At 40.7% G+C, this 19828-nt stretch overlaps 1 long non-coding RNA gene across 1 annotated transcript; it reads right to left on the bottom strand.

Annotated features, from left to right (window-relative positions):
* Positions 1-1759, bottom strand: LOC139193206 (uncharacterized). The gene is made up of 3 exons (XR_011577621.1): positions 1630-1759; positions 976-1034; positions 1-94 (listed from the first exon to the last, which is right to left on the bottom strand). It is a non-coding gene; the product is annotated as an uncharacterized lncRNA (long non-coding RNA).
* Positions 1760-19828: the final 18069 nt, after the last annotated feature.

Below are 19828 nucleotides of genomic sequence, written 5' to 3'. Positions count from 1 at the left end.
AGTTGATACACCCGAAGGTGAGTCCTAATTTGATCCATTCTGTCAGAACCCCGCTGAATTCCTCGTAGCCACCACACCTCAGCTATTCTTTAACCTGGAGGGGCGCAAAACCAAAATTGAGTGGGTCAGTAAAACAATTCTTTTCTAAATCCAAACATTTCTCAAAACGTTGTAACCCCTCTCCGTAAAACTTGTATACTTTCCCAGAAATGTAAAATATAAATATACATATATAATCTCAAAACTTCATTTTTACTATCTCAACATTTTTCTTTATCAATCATGCCATGCCATGTCTAATTCAACAGTTAAGTATGGATGCATCAACAATAATCATATCAGGTGCAAGAAAGTAATCAACCGGAGGCCCTCTAATAGCCCTGTACGGTTGAACCTAGAGCTCAAAATCTATCACTCTCACTCTGCCGGAGTCACCTATGTGACCTGTCCGGCCTTCTGCACACAAGTTACGCTCTAGTGCTTTCTCATCAATCATCTGTGCACATAATCTAAGGTCACCCACCAGTCGAAATCTCACTAACACTCTACGACTGGCCCGTCGCACCCACTCCGCGTGGACTATGCGACCAGCATCTACTTGGATCCAAGGCGAGCGTGCGATGCGGTGAATACTATAAGCACTAAACCATGGTGCAGGATTTGAGCTCAATATACATCAACATCATCATAACAGTAATTAAATACTCACCTGATACTCACCTGTGCGTCCGCCGCACCATTCATTCATATGCATCATATCTCAATTCATACTTTTCATATCATTTCATGCATGGCAATTCGATTCACATTTCTATATACTTTTCATATACTTTTATGCATGGCATCTCAATTTACATTTCAATATACTTTTCATATAATTTCATACATTGCATTTAAAGCATACTTTCATTAAATTTCAATTTCTGGGAAAACGTCAAGTATATATATATACGGAAAACAAAACTACCCACTCACCTGGAGTTCGCCCTACAACTCCCTAGCACAATACGCCAAGGCGTCATGACGATCGGCGCCTAAAACAATAATCAATTACAACCTTAGAATTCATATCGATAGAATATATAACTTATATAAAATACGTCACTACGTAGTTCGATCCGGAAGATCCACCACTCAGATTTTAAATCCATAACTTCCAGAGGTCCACAATATATCTCTAGGATAACCTCCTAAAATTTCATTACCATCCAACGGTCGGATCGTCAATTTATTTTCACCTAAACGCAAAAACTATAAAACGTTATTTGAACACCTAACCAACAATCCTTAATAACTTTCTCATACGGTGCTCAATTTGGGTATATGAATATACCACAGTGATCTACTCGACGTCACGGACGTCGACATATTTTTAAAATAATTTTTTACTGTAGCACGCGCCCCCACGCGCCAAGGAAGGCACGGGTCCACGCGTGCCCACGCGCACCTTCTTCCTCGCGAGTTCGCCGGACTGGTTTTTCTCCGGTGGCCGGATTCTGGGCATTTTTCAAATGCCTTGTTCTCCTTCGTTTTTCACCCATTTTCTTCGTATAATATATCAGATTGAAGCCCCAAACATGTAGAATCGCAATATACTACTTTAAAGCTCTAAAAACCAGGAAATCTCACCGGAAAAATTCCAAGAAAACCGGCCAAAGATGAACCACGTGATCCCGGCGTCCAAATCCTTCAAACGAAGTACTCCGAGCCTCCTTGGGACCTCACTAAGCTCACTATGAGCTTGGATTGTCCTAAAAATCAACCAACAAAAAGTTCATGAATAGTGCCAAACTCGGACCTCGAGTTTTCAACGCGAAAACAAAGGATTCCTTACCTGAAAATGGTGTCTACGTGATCGTGGAGGCTCCAGGAGTTCGATGGTGGTCTTAACTCCGTCGTTGGTATAGATTTAGGGTGGTTTTGTGGTGGTCCGTGTGAGTTCGAAGGAGAGGGAGAGAGAACTGAGAGTTTCGTGAGGGAGGAAAGAGAGGGAGACAATGTTACGGGTTATGGGGAGGGTTTTGAGGTGTGGGGATCCCACGTGTCCAACCCAATCCCAATTTCATAAATTCCAACATAAAAATCCAAACTTAAGCCTAGTTTAAGTTCCTAAAACCAAATAACTTAGGAACTTTAAGTAAAACCAATTGTTAAATTTTCGCCCCTTAGTCCCGTTTAAGGGCATTTTTGTCTTTTCACGTCCTCGGAATTAAAATTCCGGGACGGGCTGTGACAATCTTCCCTCCTTATAGAATTTCGTCCCCGAAATTCCAGCAACCAACTAAATCAACCATACTCCAACAATAGCTTCGGGTAAATCTCTCTCATCCGATTCTCTTTCTCCCACATAATTTTCTACTGAATGATTTCCTTCACAAAGCTTTTACCACTTACTCTGTCTTAATTCTCAGGACCTTCTTTTTCCAATCCAAAGTCGTCCATAGCTCCTCACTAATTAGATCTAGCTTAATTCTCAATAGTTGCACCAGAATTCCATGAGACGACTCTGCCACCTAGTGACAACGCATCGAACCCAAAATACATTATGTGCCTTAGCCAATTTTGAAGGCATCACAAACTTGTATGCAACTTCGTCGATTCCTTTAATGATCAAAACGGACTGATGTGTTCAAGACTTATCTTGTCTTCCTTTCTGAATCTTACTATTTCTGTTCATGGTGAATTTTCCAAAATATTGAATCATGAAACACATCATGCACTTACGACAACTCTAGAAGCCATTCAATTCTATAATCAACTTCACCAACCTTTCGATGATCACGCTAAGTCCGATTCATTTAGGATTTAACTTGCCTTCCTTTCCAACCCGAATTATACTTTTCTATGGTGAACACTTCGAAAATATAAAACCATTTACCTTATATACTCGATTAGTGGCATATCCATCTGTTGATCTCTTTTGCCATTCCTGGTTACTTCAGGTTAACTTAATCACTTGAATACTTTGAGGAGACTCATCCATAGTCTCAGGGTCTACTAAAACTCTTTCTTGATCGAATCTTTCTCTATTCAGAAGCATTCCATCCACAAATCAGCAAAAATCGACACACATGACACATTTCATGGACCTTATGGCGTTACTTCGGAAACTGCGCCACCAACATACTTAAGAAACTCAACAGTTCCGTAAACCAATTCTCCTATCCATAAAACAAATAAGTACTGTTGCACTGTTTGGGAAAGGTTGTTACTCAACACTGGAGTAAATGTACTAACTTGTTACGTTAACCCACTATTACTTTAAATTCGACCATGACCATCTTGTGTACAAGGAAGCTTGTACACATAATCCAAAGTAATCTTTTTCCATTTCCGCTGCGAAACAGAAAATAGCTGTCTCAATCCAAGGTTTATTTCTTTCTGCCTTAATCTGCTGACCAATAAAAATGTCAAATGGTATGATAAATCTTATTACTTTTGGAATATTGCAGAAGTTGAACAGTGAACTTCGTCCAATATTTGCTTGCTTCAAATCCTCAGCATTAGGCACATACTTTTTGTTTTCTTGTATCCACATACCATTTGATTCACGAATCATGTACTCATTCTTTTTCCCTTCTTTCTCTGCCTTGGTTAATTCTTAAATTTCCTCGTCAAACATTTAAGTTTCGAGTACGACCTTATCAAACAGGCCTAACTTGAAAATTAACAAGTATAACTTCTTCTCGATCTTTCATTCTTAACTTTTCTTCCGTTGGTTTTCAATCCACAAGATGATACTCTTGGCAAACGTGCCAGACATTAATCTTACTGCAATCTTTTCACCAAGTGTATCAGCTAGAACAATTTTACGATCACCCTGGTCGTACAATCATATACATTAAACAATTCAATTTACCTTCGCTACCTCAGATCAAAATCCTTCCGAGTAATGGATATTGAAGACTTTTTGGATTCGTAAAAATCTTGCATTCTTACCAAATATAATGCCTTCATAACTTCACAGCAAGAATGGTAATCATGACTTCCAAGTCACCCGTAGGGTAATTCATCTCATGAGGTTCCATTTATCGTGAAACGTATGCAATCACCCTAACATTTGCATCAACATGCCTCCAATACCATTCAAGAAACATCACTAAAAATTTATGATTACCACTATTCTCTGGGAATACCAAAATACGTGCATGAGTGAGGAAATACTTCAGTTGTTGAATCCTTTGCTCACAATTTCCTTCCCACTCATACATAACCTCTTTTCTCAACAGTCTCGTCAATGACAAAGCAATGACTAAAAACTCTTTCACAACCATTCAAGATAGCCTGGTAAGTTAAGAAATTCCAAATCTCAATTATGACTCGTGGTTGTTCCAAATTCTCAATTTCTGCTATCTTTTAAGGATTCACTTGAATACCTTAAGCAGATATAACCAATCTCAGAATGCCACTTGATTCATCCAACATTCGCATTTGCTAAACTTAGCATACAATCGACATTCTTCCAATCTTTGTTCCACCGACTTAATACGTTTACATACTCTGCTCTGGCTCAGAATATGCCAGAATATCTTCAATGAAAATGATATCACTTTATCAAGTCATTATTGGAATACTTCATCCATCAACTCATAAAACAGCATGAGTATCCATATAGCATCACCAAACTTCATAAAGACTATAACAAGTCCAGAAAAACCATCTTATGATCAACGTCACTTATAATATTCAATTGGTAGTAACCAGATCTCAATTCAATCTTTGAATCTTCGCAATTACTTCTGAGCTGGTTAAATAAACATCAGTACATCACCATGGATAACGATTCTCGATCGTTACCAATTCCATTGTCTATAATCAATGGATAGCCTTAAAATCCATTTTCTTCCTCACCAACGAACTGGGGCTCCCCCAAAGCGTTGTACTAAGTTGAATAAAACTTTTATCAACCAATTCTTTCAACTGAATTTCCAATTCCCTTAACTCATCATGAACCAATCTCCAATATAAATTTATACCTGGCAACAAATCAATAATGAACCTTATATCTCTGCCTGAAGACAATCCAGGTATACTTTCAGGGAAGACATCAAGAAAAGTCTAACCCTTTTGACATTATTCACACTACTCCAAACAACATCATTTAGCACCACATGAGCTAAGTATTTTTGACAGCCTTTCGAAAACAATCTCTTTGCTCTCACAGCATAAATAACGGCCCGACTCAATCCACTTTGCATACTTACAAAAGAAATCTCTGGTCATCTAGATCGATGGAAAGTACTGGTTTCCCGTAACATTCCGTCTTGTCACAATTATAACCAACCAATCTAATGGAATAAAATTAACTGACCCAATACATACTTTATTATTACTGAACATTCTGAATAATTACAACACTAACATAAAATAACCTACTGGTTTGCTTGCTTAACGAATCCACGAATGAGTTATTAATATTACGGTCTGCAGCCCGCAATACTGATAAATCATCGTTGTCTCGATAAGTAGGCAACCACTCTCAAAGATATAACATTACTATTTTGTCACTCAATGCAAAATACATACACTCGTCTCAACTACATTTATTTACTACTCTCTAGGTAATAACATACATAATAAGAAATATATCAGCCGAAGTCAACTAGAATGACCAATACGGCTGATTCAACTCTTATCTCAATAATACGTCGGCCGGATCCACTCCGCGTGGTCGGTACGGCCGAGCCTATAACTCACCAATTTCTCATGCGTCAGCCAGATCCACATCTCGTGGCCTGTATGGCTGAACATATAACTCATCAAATCTCTCTGTACCCACGGTCAATCCGACCAAACTACTAAGTCCATAAACCTGCTGAATCGATACTACGATGTCATAGAAAACTGTTGGGTACAACTGAGTTTAGGGACGATTCATAATTCTGTGTCCCCTCTGTTCACATAAACACATTCCTTGATTTCACATTTCTCAAAGTGTTAATTTTGTACCTGCTGCACAAGGTACATTTCCTTTACTCGAGACACCTTGTCTCAAATATCTGGGATTACCAGTATATCCATCACTTTTACTCTGACCAGCGACATTAAAACCTCAGCTGGAAGAATTAACTCTAGCTTCACTTCTTTCAAAGCTCTGAATCTTTCTATATCCTTGATATGACGAATCATTAACTTTATCGTCTTATTTTAATTCCCAATCTTTTCTTATTCTTCTTTACTCTCGTTGATCATGTTCTCAGAGTCCTCAAGGCTCAACAACATCTCGTATACTCCTGGTAATAAATACAATGGATAGTGGTCACCCAAAATACCACTTCCCTTTTTGCCACCCAGCTTAAAACAACATAACACCTCCACCAACTTAACAACAATATCTGGATGGAACGAGGCAAGTCTGAAAACTTTCTATAATATTCATTTGTCGTCAACTTCCTTGATTCACATTTGCAAACTCTTGTTTACTACCATCGATCAATGCCGGAGGGATAAACTTTTCCTTAAACAAGTCCTTAAACAACTCTCAATCGACTGTTCCTCCGGTGACAACAAATCATACTCCTGTTTCCACCAGGATACAAATTCATAACCAAAACCAGGTAGTCGTCTCGACCCCTTGTCAGAAGGAAATTTCCTTTGACTTGCATAATCTGAAACATCTTTTCCAAATGGTTAAACCGTTACTTCGCTCCCTCAGGTTCATCATTCCATAAGGTGATTCAAATTCAACTCATAACCCGTCTTAAAATGTCCCTTTTTATAATAGACTGAATCACCATAATAATAGTTTTCCCTAAACCGCTATATTAGGGAGACTAAATTCCTCTAACTAAGTGGCTTGCTACGAGGCGGTGTAGTTCTGACAGAATTCACTAGAACTTCTCAAAATGTCCAAGATTGCAACCATGCTCTGATACCAACTGACACACCCCGTCCCGAAGGAGGGCATGCTGGCCGTCACGTGAGAGTGACGTAACCATTTGCACAGTACGGAAGCTTTAAGATACCATTTATAAGTTGATACACCCGAAGGTGAGTCCTAATTTGATCCATTCTGTCAGAACCCCGCTGAATTCCTCGTAGCCACCACACCTCAGCTATTCTTTAACCTGGAGGGGCGCAAAACCAAAATTGAGTGGGTCAGTAAAACAATTCTTTTCTAAATCCAAACATTTCTCAAAACGTTGTAACCCCTCTCCGTAAAACTTGTATACTTTCCCAGAAATGTAAAATATAAATATACATATATAATCTCAAAACTTCATTTTTACTATCTCAACATTTTTCTTTATCAATCATGCCATGCCATGTCTAATTCAACAGTTAAGTATGGATGCATCAACAATAATCATATCAGGTGCAAGAAAGTAATCAACCGGAGGCCCTCTAATAGCCCTGTACGGTTGAACCTAGAGCTCAAAATCTATCACTCTCACTCTGCCGGAGTCACCTATGTGACCTGTCCGGCCTTCTGCACACAAGTTACGCTCTAGTGCTTTCTCATCAATCATCTGTGCACATAATCTAAGGTCACCCACCAGTCGAAATCTCACTAACACTCTACGACTGGCCCGTCGCACCCACTCCGCGTGGACTATGCGACCAGCATCTACTTGGATCCAAGGCGAGCGTGCGATGCGGTGAATACTATAAGCACTAAACCATGGTGCAGGATTTGAGCTCAATATACATCAACATCATCATAACAGTAATTAAATACTCACCTGATACTCACCTGTGCGTCCGCCGCACCATTCATTCATATGCATCATATCTCAATTCATACTTTTCATATCATTTCATGCATGGAAATTCGATTCACATTTCTATATACTTTTCATATACTTTTATGCATGGCATCTCAATTTACATTTCAATATACTTTTCATATAATTTCATACATTGCATTTAAAGCATACTTTCATTAAATTTCAATTTCTGGGAAAACGTCAAGTATATATATATACGGAAAACAAAACTGCCCACTCACCTGGAGTTCGCCCTACAACTCCCTAGCACAATACGCCAAGGCGTCATGACGATCGGCGCCTAAAACAATAATCAATTCCAACCTTAGAATTCATATCGATAGAATATATAACTTATATAAAATACGTCACTACGTAGTTCGATCCGGAAGATCCACCACTCAGATTTTAAATCCATAACTTCCAGAGGTCCACAATATATCTCTAGGATAACCTCCTAAAATTTCATTACCATCCAACGGTCGGATCGTCAATTTATTTTCACCTAAACGCAAAAACTATAAAACGTTATTTGAACACCTAACCAACAATCCTTAATAACTTTCTCATACGGTGCTCAATTTGGGTATATGAATATACCACAGTGATCTACTCGACGTCACGGACGTCGACATATTTTTAAAATAATTTTTTACTGTAGCACGCGCCCCCACGCGCCAAGGAAGGCACGGGTCCACGCGTGCCCACGCGCACCTTCTTCCTCGCGAGTTCGCCGGACTGGTTTTTCTCCGGTGGCCGGATTCTGGGCATTTTTCAAATGCCTTGTTCTCCTTCGTTTTTCACCCATTTTCTTCGTATAATATATCAGATTGAAGCCCCAAACATGTAGAATCGCAATATACTACTTTAAAGCTCTAAAAACCAGGAAATCTCACCGGAAAAATTCCAAGAAAACCGGCCAAAGATGAACCACGTGATCCCGGCGTCCAAATCCTTCAAACGAAGTACTCCGAGCCTCCTTGGGACCTCACTAAGCTCACTATGAGCTTGGATTGTCCTAAAAATCAACCAACAAAAAGTTCATGAATAGTGCCAAACTCGGACCTCGAGTTTTCAACGCGAAAACAAAGGATTCCTTACCTGAAAATGGTGTCTACGTGATCGTGGAGGCTCCAGGAGTTCGATGGTGGTCTTAACTCCGTCGTTGGTATAGATTTAGGGTGGTTTTGTGGTGGTCCGTGTGAGTTCGAAGGAGAGGGAGAGAGAACTGAGAGTTTCGTGAGGGAGGAGAGAGAGGGAGACAATGTTACGGGTTATGGGGAGGGTTTTGAGGTGTGGGGATCCCACGTGTCCAACCCAATCCCAATTTCATAAATTCCAACATAAAAATCCAAACTTAAGCCTAGTTTAAGTTCCTAAAACCAAATAACTTAGGAACTTTAAGTAAAACCAATTGTTAAATTTTCGCCCCTTAGTCCCGTTTAAGGGCATTTTCGTCTTTTCACGTCCTCGGAATTAAAATTCCGGGACGGGCTGTGACATTTACTCCTAACTTTTTCATATTTGCATTAAGGCCCCTACTATTTGAAAAGTTAAAATATTTTATTTTAATTTTATTGGTTGTTTAAACTCATAATATTATTATGCCCATATGCACTAAATCTAATTGTTTATGTTGCATTCCCATTGATTATTTAATGTGATTAAGTAGTTAGAAAAATGGTTGACTATGGACTTATGCCTTAAACGATAATTGAGCTATGAGAAAGGGCGCTAAACTCATATTGTTTGAACCTTGAGAATGTGTTTTAATTACCGTTTCAATTGGATCTTGTCATGATAGACATTAATCTTTCTCTCCCTCTTAGTATATGTAATTTGTAGGAATTTGTACAAATTGGTTTGTAATTCTTATTACTTCTTAATCTCTTTCAATTAGTTGATTCCAGTAGTACTAGACTAGAGTTTCTTTAACTATTGGTAAGGAGAAATAATTAAAAGAGGGTTTTGACATGAGACGAAAGATTAATTGGGTCCAACGCCCTAATTAGCAATGAATGATTGTCTTTCATTTCTAATGGCTCAATGAAAAATGTTTTAATTGGATTGAAAGCACGTAATTAAAACGACACAACCTTCCCTAGATCATATTCAACAATGTTGGCTCATTGTTGAATTATCCCAATAAGTCCATGGTCATCCAAAGAGCCTAAGATAACTATAAAGTCCAATTTCAAAGGAATGCAAAAACCGTAGTAGTAGTAGTTACTTCCAATATTTGAAAAATTCGTTTTTGATATTGATTTGTTTTTCTCAAAACAAATAGTGGGAGTATCATATGCTACTAAACTATAATGAACACAATTAGTAGTTATATATATCTCCAATATTTTTGAAAAATGTTTTGATATTGATTTGTTTTTGAAAACAAATAGTGGGGATATCATATGCTACTAATTTCATTAACTTTGGACTAGTAGTTATAATAGGACACAATTTATTTGAATGTGATTAAATAAATAAAAATGATGAGACCTTAAAATCCCTCAACCAACAAACAATTTTAAGTTGAAAGTGGAGAGGTGCTATTGAACACTTCTTCGTGGCCTTCCACCATGGTAGGCTCCAATCGTTTATGACTTGTACACCGCTTTCACCCTATCATGTTTGCTGAAGCTTTCAAGGCACTTAATGTAGCTAAACACTTGCTCGATCGCTTGATTTCCCCTCTGATAAGCTTCTCCGGTGATATCGTGCAACCTTTGGGGAGCATACACTTACCTTTCACCATTGGTACATGCCCTTACACAGCTACCATTACCACTAACTTCCTGGTGGTTGATTGCCCAACGGCATACAATGTCATATTCGGACGCACATGCATCAATGATCTTTAAGGCCATGGTATCCACACATATGTTGTTGATGAAATTTCCAACCCCCTATGGCAATGGTTACATCAGAGGAGATCAACTTAGTGCACGATCATGTTACAACACTTCGGTCAAGCAACAACACCTGCATGTGCCCAAGGAAACCCTTTCTATACATGATCAAGTCATAAAGACCAGCCCAGATGAAGCCAACTTGGATTTTCACGGTGGCAACAGCCAACATAACGATCCTCGAGATGACTCTTTCACCCAGCAAGCATAACCCACTGAAGAGTTGGAGAAGGTCTCTATCTCAAAAGCTTATCCGGATCGCATGGTGAAGATTGGTACCACCTTGTCACCACCGATTCGGTTGGCATTGATCTCTTTTTTGCAAGAGAACACTGAGGTCTTCGCCTGGTCATACGAGGACATGCCAAACATCTCTCCCGATATAATCTGTCATTGTTTAAGTATTGACCCCAAGACTAAGCCAGTGAGATAGAAGCGAAGATCTTATGACGTTGAACGGTATGAGGCAATGAAGGCAGAAGTTGAAAAACTCAAAGGCATAGGCTTCGTCCGCGAAGTCAATTATCCAACGTGGGTAGCAAATGTTGTCCTTGTTAAGAAGAATCCGACCAAGGAAAGTTTCCTGCTCCAAAAGGTCTTGTGGAGAATGTGTGTCGATTACATTTACCTAAACAAATGATGCCTGACTCTTACTCTCATAGATAGACTTATAGACTTTACGACAGGGTGTGAACTCCTTAGCTTCATGGATGCTTACTCAGGATACAACCAAATCCTCATGAACCTTCTAGACCAAGAACACACAGCCTTCACTACTGACAGGGGACTATATTGCTATAAAGTCATGCCCTTCGGCCTAAAGAATGCAGGAGCGACTTATCAGAAACTGGTTAATTCAATGTTCGTTGAACAGATTGGGAAGAGCATGGAAGTTTACATTGATGATATGCTAGTCAAGAGCAAACATGCTGACCAACACATCACCAACCTTTCTGAAATTTTCACCATTCTGAAGAGGTATCGAATGAGGTTGAACCCCAACAAATGTGCCTTCGGCGTAGGCTCTAGCAAATTCTTAGGCTTCATGATAAGCCAACGAGGCATTGAGGCTAATCCCGAGAAGATCAAAGTAATCCTTGACATGAAGGAACCGGTAACTTCAAAAGACATCCAGAGCCTTACTGGCAAGGTGGCAGCCTTAACTAGGTTCATCTCTAAGGCCACAGACATATGTGCTCCTTTCTTCAAAGCACTTAAGGGAAGTAAGAAGTACATTACATGGACTGATGAATGTGACGAGGCATTCAAGAACCTCAAAGACTACATGAGTAAACCCCTTTGCTCTCTAAACCTAAGGTTGGTGACACTCTCATTATCTATCTGTCAGTATTAACTTCAGCAGTAAGTTCCGTTCTCATTCAAAAGGATGGTAATGTCGAACGGCCTGTCTACTATTCTAGCAAGGCCTTACAAGATGCAGAGACACGATACTCCAACATTGAGAAATTGGCTCTAGCATTGGTCATGTCTGCTCGAAAACTTCGCCCTTACTTCCAAGCACACTCTGTCATCGTGCTTACTAATCATCATCTTCGACAGATACTCCAAAGTCCTGACACTTTCAGGTGAATGATCAAATGGGCGATAACATTGGGTGAGTTTGACATCTCTTACCAACCAAAGCCAGCTGAGAAGGGCCAAGCAGTGGCAGACTTCATCGCCGACTTCACATATCCTGTTGACATTGTTTCTACGCCTAAATAAGTGGTTTCATTACTCTCGGAAGCTCAGAAAATAGAACCAACAGCCCCAGCATGGAGTCTATATGTTGATGGCTCGTCCAACCAACAAGGTTGTGGACCCTTGACAAAGTGGCGATAGAGTATGCTATTCGTTTCAAATTCAAGGCGTCGAACAATGAGGTCGAATATGAAGCCCTCATAGCAGGCTTACGTTTAGCCAAACACCTTAGGGTTAAACGAATTGATATCTTCAGTGACTCCCAATTAGTGGTTAACCAGGTCACCAACAACTTTAATGCTAAGGATAGCTCTATGGTAGTATATCTGGCATAAACACAATTGTTGCTCCAGCACTTCCACTACCAGATCACCCAAATTCCTCGAGTGGCAAACAATTATGCAGATGCTTTGGCTCGCCTCACCTCAGCGGTGGAAGACAAGATTGGGAGAAAAATTCTGGTCGAATTGTTAGCAGCACCAAGCACCATGGTTACGGAAGTGTGCAACTTACAACAAGGAGATAGTTGGATTACCCCGATTTATAGATTCCTTGCTCATGGCATCATTCCGAATGACAAAGTCCAAGCTAAGCATATTCGATACAAGGCTACCCGTTACTTGATCATTAATGACTAACTCTACAAGCGGGGTTTTAACCTACCATACCTAAGATGCCTTACGCCTGCAGAGGTGAAAACTGTCCTTCGGGAAATACATGAAGGAGTCTACAGAGATCATGCTGGATCTCGATCCCTAGCACACAAGGCTTTTCGCCAAGGATATTACTGGCCAACACTCCACCAAGATGCCATCAGAATATCCCGCTCATGTGATAAGTGTAAACGCTACGCAACTATTCCTCACTCCCCTCCCGAGCCGCTCACTCCTATGATCAGCCCTTGGCCCTTCACCCAATAGGGACTTGATTTGATCGGCCCAATGCATGCAGGGAAGGGCAAGGTTCACTATGCAATTGTTGTAGTTGACTACTTCACAAAGTGGGCCAAAGTAGAACCCTTGGCAATCATTACTGAAGCAAAAATAGAAGACTTCGTATGGAAGAACATCCTTTGCAGATTTGGCATTCCCAATGCGATAATTACTGACAACGGGCGACAGTTCGACAATAATAAGTTCAGGATGTTATGCTCTAAATTCAACATCAACTTATGTTTTGCCTCCCTAGCTCATCCCCAATCTAATGGACAAGTTGAAGCCATCAACAAAATAATCAAGCGAACTTTGAAAACCAGCTTGGACAAGGCTAAAGGTTGTTGGCCAGAATTTGTACCCCAAGTTCTTTGGTCATACCGCACTTCGTATCGGACATCAATAGGAGAAACCCCATTCTCACTTGCCTTTGGTACAGAGGCAGTTGTCCCAGTTGAGCTTGAGTAAGCAACGTTCTGAGTCCAGAACTACGTGCAAAGCGAAAATAACAAACAACTTACCCTCAACTTAGATCTAGTCGAGGAACACAGAAACCAGGCTTACTTGAGGAATGTTGCCTACAAGCAGCGCATCTGCAACTACTATGACTCAATGGTCAAACCTCGTTCTTTCAAAGTGGGGGACTGGGTATTAAAGAAAAGATTACTTTGTGATAGAGTCCCCAGTGAAGGAACACTTAGTCCAAACTGGGATGGACCGTTTGAAGTTGTTGGCATTAGTCGCCCTGGCTCCTACAAGCTTAGAAGCTCTGATGGCAAGACCCTTGGCCATCCGTGGAACGCTAATCACTTGAAGTACTATTACAAGTAAACTTACATTGTACAAGTGTTAAGCTTCAGCCGTTCGACATCCTATGTAACGAAGACTATTTGACATGAATTCAATAAAGAGGTGATTTAGACAACTCGATCCTAATCCTCTTACATTCCTAGTAATGAAACACTCGGGTTCAAAGCTTCAACATGAATGCTTCCAACATGAAACAAAGTCTAAGTATATGTTAACAAGACTATACAAATAAATGAACAGCTTCACAGTATATTCGTTCAATCATACATTCCAACACATTCATACATAAGCCAACTGTGCTTTGAAAGGGTTCAACATACTTTGTGTCATTCGACACCTGCTACAATGTGCCTAGACACCTTGCCCTTATTCTCACCAACCAGGTGATGAAATGTACAACCCGTACTCTCTTTCATGCCGACAACTAGGTGATGAAATGTACAACCCATACTCTAATATCATTTGGCAACTTGCCACTCATGCCACCAACCAGGTGAAGAAGGAACTCATCTTCATGCCACCAACCAGGTGAAGAAGGAACTCATCTTCATGCCACCAAACAGGTGATGAAATGTACAACCTGTACTCTCCTTCATGCCACCAACCAGGTGATGAAATGTACAACCCGTACTCTAATATCATTTGGCAACTTGCCATTCATGCCACCAACCAGGTGATGAAATGTATAACCCATACTCTCCTTCATGCCACCAACCAGGTGATGAAATGTACAACCCGTACTCTAATATCATTTGGCAACTTGCCACTCATGCCACCAACCAAGTGAAGAAGGAACTCATCTTCATGCCACCAACCAGGTGATGAAATATACAACCCATACTCTCCTTCATGCCACCAACCAGGTGATGAAATGTACAACCCGTACTCTAATATCATTTGGCAACTTGCCATTCATGCCACCAACCAGGTGATGAAATGTACAATCCGTACTCTCCTTTATGCCACCAACCAGGTGATGAAATGTACAACCCATACTCTAATATCATTTGGCAACTTGCCACTCATGCCACCAACCAGGTGAAGAAGGAACTCATCTTCATGCTACCAACCAAGTGATGAAATGTACAACATGTACTCTCCTTCATGCCACCAACCAGGTGATGAAATGTACAACCCGTACTCTAATATCATTTGGGAACTTACCATTCATGCCACCAACCAGGGGAAGAAGGAACTCACCTTCGTACCACCAACCAAGTGATGAAAGCAACTTACCATTCATTCCACTTACCAGAAGATGAGTGGTATAACTTGTACATGTGAACTCCTAGCATTCACAAATAATCAAAAACCCTCAAGCTTGACAACTCAACTAGAGGAGCACTTATGCCCAACAAGAGTTATAGTCACCAACAAAGTCTTATTGCAAGCCAACAACAACTTCAGTGCATGGCATACGAAGATCAAGCTATTCAGCCCTCTTGCATCTGCTCCAAACATTTCCCCTTTGTAACAATGCAAACATTACAACTCATAGAAAGCTTCACACACTCTTGATTAAGACAGTGTGAAGCAAAACCAATTTATGGTGCCAACAAGATCTTCATCAATGGAGGTCAACCACAATTCTCAAAAGCTTCACACACTCTTGATCAAGACAGTGTGAAGAAAAACCAATTTATGGTGCCAACAAGAGCTTCATCAAATGAGTTCAACCATAATTCTCAAAAACTTCACACACTTTTGATCAAGACAGTGTGAAGCAAAACCAATTTATGGTGCCAACAAGAGCTTCATCAATAGAGGGCAACCACAATTCTCAAAAGCTTCACACACTCTTGATCAAGACAGTGTGAAGCAAAACCAATTTATGGTGCCAACAAGAGCTTCATCAAAGGAGTTCAACCATAATTCTCAAAAGCTTCACACACTTTTGATCAAGACAGTGTGAAGCAAAACCAATTTATGTTGCCAACAAGAGCTTCATCAATATAGGGCAACCACAATTCTCAAAAGCTTCACACACTCTTGATCAAAATAGTGTGAAGCAAAACCAATTTGTGCCAACAACAAGAGCTTCATCAATGGAAGGCAACCAAAATTCTCAAAAGCTTCACACACTCTTGATCAAGACAGTGTGAAGCAAAACCAATTTATGGTGCCAACAAGAGCTTCATCAAAGGAGTTCAACCACAATTCTCAAAAGCTTCACACACTCTTAATCAAGACAGTGTGAAGCAAAACCAATTTATGGTGCCAACAAGAGCTTCATCAATGGAAGGCAACCACAATTCTCAAAAGCTTCACACACTCTTGATCAAGACAGTGTGAAGTAAAACAAATTTATGGTGCCAACAAAAGCTTCATCAAATGAGTTTAACCACAATTCTCAAAAGCTTCACACACTCTTGATCAAGACAGTGTGAAGCGAAACCAATTTATGGTGTCAACAAAAGCTTCATCAATGGAGGGCAACTACAATTCTCAAACTTAGTGAAGAAGGCCTTGGTGTATTTAACATAATACATTGAAATGAAGCAAAGTTTGTTTATTGATATCTCCAATAAGTTACAAATATGTACATATACATGAATCAAAATAAACAAACAAGAGGGAGCCTTCACAAAGGTTGCTCATGTGAAGTCTCAGCAGTCGGCAGAGCCCCAGAAAGAGTAAGCACCAGAGGGTGATCATTCGGAGCCTCAGTACTGGGCAAAACCCCAGAATGAGGAGGCACCAAAGGTTGATCATTTGGAGCTTCATTACGCGGTATAGCACCAGAAGACGAAGGTAATAAATGCCTTTGGAACAAACCCACAAACCTCTGATGATCAAGCAAAATCTGACCATCAGATTCTTGCAACTGGTCAAGCTTCCTCTTCATGTTTGTGGCATAGTCATGTGCGAGCCTGTGCAACTGTTTATTCTCATGCTTGAGCCCTCTGATCTCCTGTTTAAGACTTATCACTTCAGCCACCAATGATTCAACTTGGCGGGTTCGAGGAAATAGGCGTTGGGCCATATTAGACACAGAACCTGCACACTGAACACTGAGAGCCAGAGAATCCTTAACAGCCAACTCATCAGACCGTTTGGAAAGTAGTCTGTTATCTTTGGGAGTGAGAAGGTTCCTAGCCACCACCCCAGCTGTCTTCATCACAGAGTCCCTCACGGTAAGAGGACCAGTAGGGGATAAGAAGGATGGGCGCCAAGAAGGCATAGATGCCTCTTCACCAAAGTTCAAGTCAAAATGACGGTCGGATGGGCCATACATTCTCAGAAATGATGAAGAAGAAATGAGGTGCAATAAATCTCCGAAGTAAGGGGAAAATTCCTACAAGCAATAAACTCTCTGAATGTACTTCTTGCACACAATTGGTGCCTTTAAAAAAGAAAGGGCAACAGGGCCGTTGGTTCAAGAATCGAAGAGGCACCACTCTCCGGATTCCGAAGAGGCACCACTTTCCACACGCAACATCAGCTCATCAGGTACCACAGATAACTTTGCCAAAGATCTCTGACAAAGTTTAGACACATAAATTTTGAAGATCCAGCTACCCTACTATTACCAAGGGTAAACGAACAGCACCATTGCTTGATAACTAGAAAGTCCCAATGTGTGTCAACCTCCGTGCTCCGTGGCAAGGCAGACTGGCAAAAAAGCCTAACCTTTACTCACATTCGAGAAAACACTCCCAACAAGATTGCTTGCTCAAAAATTGAAGAGGCACCACTCTCCGAATCTCGAGAGCTAGACTCCCAACATGATTACTTTCTCAAAAATCGAAGAGACACTGCTTTCTGAATCTCAAGAGTCAGACTCCTAACAGGATTGCTTGTTCGAAAACCGAAAAGGCACCATTTTCTGAACTTCGAGAGCCAGATTTCCTTGGATAAAGCTTGTCTACAATCTTCACACGCAACATCAGCTTTCCAGATACCACAGACCACTTTTTCAAAGCACTCTGACAAAGTTAAAACATGTGAAGCTTGCAGCTCCCACTACATTGCTATGACCAAGAAGGGTAAAGGAATAACATTATTACTTGCTCAAAAATCGAAAAGGCACCGCCCTCCAAATCTCGAGAGCCAGACTCCCAACAGGATTATGTTCTAAACAATCGAAGAGGCACTGCTCTCCAAATCTCAAGAGCCAAACTTCCAAATGGATTGCTTTTTCAAAAATTGAAGAGGCACCGCTCTCCAAATCTCAAGAGCCAGATCCCCGACAGGATTGCTTGTTTGAAAACCGAAGAGGCATCGCTTTCTGAACTTCGAGAGCCAGATTTCCTTGGATAAACTTGTCTACAATCTTCACACACAACATCAGCTTTCCAGATACCACATACCACTTTTTCAAAGTGCTCTGACAAAGTTAAAACACGTGAAGCTTGCAGCTCCCACTACATTGCTACGACCAAGAAGGGTAAAGAAAATAACATTACTATTTGTTGTTAGGGAGACTCCTATATATGTCGATATCCATCCTCAACGGACAGGCAGACCTACAAAAATGCTCAACCCTTCCTCATATCTGAGAGGGCACTCCCAACAAAGCCTCTCGAAATACTCAGCTTTCTTCCCCTGATAATACCTATGCAAACCAGCCACACCAGAGCAAGAGTATCTCATATCATCAGGGTCAAAAATAAGAGTATCCCATATCATGCTTTTTCCCTGTCTTTTCCTTTGCCCTTGTTCTTACCTGCAAGACAAGGAGAAAGAGAGCAATCAGTAGCACTTGGAATCAAACTTCCAGTCAGAAACTGACTGCCTGGAACCCCTTGCCTGATTACTTACCTGGCATTGCTCTTGCGTCCTCATCTTCAACATCTTATGCTTCCAGAAAAGATACCACATCTGCCTGAGGAACAGATTGGGCAAGTGAGAAGGATACAAGGAAGCATGTGGAGACAAGCGCAACGGAACACGTGCCGATTCATCTATTACTTCGTCAACAACAAAAGTATCCCATATCATCAAGGTCGAACGCACTCTTGATTTGATGGAATTGTTTTGACCCTCAAATTCTTGAGTCGACCTTATACTCTAGAGGAAACCAGAAAACCCTGCAGCCTAGTTCAAGAATAAGCCTGTGGAAAGTTACTTCTTCAAAAGCAAAAGTATCTCATATCCTCTATTCTCCATTTGCTTCTCCTTATCCTTGTTGATGTTTACGACACAAGAAGAAGGAGAACAATCAACCAGAAGCCGAAGTCGAACCTCCGATCCAAGTTGCTTGCTTGGAAGTCTGATTGCTTACCTTGTCTGTTACCTCTTTCGGTAAATCTCCTAGCTCGGCGACTTGGGGGACTCCTACTATAGGGTTTTGTATCGCACTTGACCAAGCCCGAAACTACAAGTAAGCTTCAAGTGAAATTGATACATTACCTTGTGCATCTTCATCAGTTAAAGATACCACCTCTGGATGGAGGAAAAGTACTTCTAGAGAAGATGCCACAGCTACGTATGAGACAGATAAGGCAAGTGAAAATTATACCACACTTCGGTACTTAGAAGTTTCGTGATTACTTAATGGCTTGGATCTTGCAAGTCCCCAACTGAGGAGCTTCCCTTACTCGGGAACTTAGGGGAGCATTGTTTGTACCATACTTGACCAATCCCGAAACTACTGAGCACCGATCAACGTTATACCGTCAAGGACCCAGAAGAGTTTCCCTTTAACCAGGAAGCCAATCACAGCGCGACACGTGTCGATATCAAAAGCCAATCATAGCGCGATACGTGTCAACATTAGAAGCCAATCACAACACGACACGTGTCAATGTCAGAATGAAACTAGAAACTCTCT

This window comes from Malus domestica, chromosome 16 (assembly GCF_042453785.1).
Source record: "Malus domestica chromosome 16, GDT2T_hap1".
Lineage (NCBI taxonomy): Eukaryota > Viridiplantae > Streptophyta > Magnoliopsida > Rosales > Rosaceae > Malus > Malus domestica.
This window is presented reverse-complemented; position numbering and strand designations above follow the sequence as displayed.